Below are 1662 nucleotides of genomic sequence, written 5' to 3' on the forward strand. Positions count from 1 at the left end.
AACACGTGCAGGTGCGACGCAGCTTCGCTTACTCAACTGGAAGCTCACTACTTCTAAAAGGATTTGAAGTGATCAACAAAGGTTTGTGAGGAAACTAAAGAAAGGAAGGGGAACGGATAGAATCAGAGAAGCAAGTTAATACTTAAAATGAGTCTTCAGACCCGGAGCAGTTGCTGGATCAGAAGAATAGAAATAAAGTCTTAAATTTACAAATCATTAGAGTTTTCAAAAAGAAGAAACTGAGAAAACTCGGTCAGTCCTTCAAGAGTCAAGCACAAAAGACAAAGGGGAGAGAAGGAAAGGAGGACGGAGGAAGGGAAGTCATGGCGACCCAAAACTTAAAGAAAGGAAAAGGGAGAAAACACTTATCAGGCCATAATTATTGCAGATGGATTATGGTCTCCTGTTTTAAAAAGATCACTAGTTAAAAGCCTAAACAGCCGACCTACTTATTTTCTCTTTATAATACCCATAGATAAAGCAAAATGACATTTAGAGTTTGAAAATAAAGAGGTTGGTAAGGATATACCAGTAAAGAGTGAACATCCCCCCATTCATCTTCCTGGGGTTCTAGCTCCAAAATACAGCTCACCTCCATCCATCTATCTGCCCCCGGTGCCACTCCCTCAGCTGCATGACAGCAGCTTTCCACCTGGAGACAGCTAGAGTGGTTTTTGTTTGTTCCTGTGAGACAGAGTCTCACTTTGTTGCCCTCAGTAGCCTCACAGCTCACAGCAACCTCGAACTCATGGGCTCAAGTGATTCTCTTGCCAAACTCCCAGGTAGCTAGGATTACAGGTGCTGTGGCAAAGCCCAGCTATTTTTAGAGACAATCTCACTCTTGCTCAGGCTGGTCTTGAACTCCTGAACTCAAGCAATCCACCAGCCTCAGGTATAGTTGTTTCTCAGCTAAAGAAACAACTGTATACCTGTTTCTCAGCTAGAAACAGGTATAGTTTTCTAGTCCATCCCCTCTAACTCCCCTTGCCTCCTTCCCTACAAAGCAGATATGATGTTCCTTTAAAACAAATGTGCCTAAATCCTTCAGTGTCTTCTTATGGCCCTTAGAATAAAATTCAGATTTCCTACTCTGGCCCACAGCTCCCCTCCTCCCCCCACAGCTCACACCACCCTTCTTACTGTTGCCACAGTGGCCTTCTTTCTGTCCCTCACACCCATCTGGGTGTACACTGTTCCCTCTGGCTGAATGCTGTTCCTGGAGCTCTTCCTCTCATTGTTCAGGTCTCAGCTTCAGGGTGAAGAGCCTTCCCTGGCCAGCCTTATGTAGAGTCAGGCCCTTATCACTTGCCTTATTTCCTGCAGAGTCTTATTAAAATCTATACATATTCATTTGTTTATTTATTTCTTCTCTAGTGGAATTTTTTATTACTGCTTTTTGGGGGTCCTTTTTAGTATAGAATCATATAATCTATGGGTAAAGATTGATCTTTTTCTGCTGTTAGAATTGGTTCTTATAATTTCATTTTCTTTTAATAATGCAATTGAGCCTCTAAATAATGTTATAATAGTAAGCCTCTCTTCCTTGAGCTTAATTTCAGTGGAAATAGTTTGAGAGTTTCATGGTTTTTGCTAGTGATTTTAGGAAAATATTCTTTATCATATTTAAGAAGTAACCTTCTATTCCTTTTTTTTTTTTTTTTT

The sequence above is a fragment of the Otolemur garnettii genome, unplaced genomic scaffold, assembly GCF_000181295.1.
Source record: "Otolemur garnettii isolate 467f Iridium unplaced genomic scaffold, OtoGar3 scaffold00263, whole genome shotgun sequence".
Classification (NCBI taxonomy): domain Eukaryota; kingdom Metazoa; phylum Chordata; class Mammalia; order Primates; family Galagidae; genus Otolemur; species Otolemur garnettii.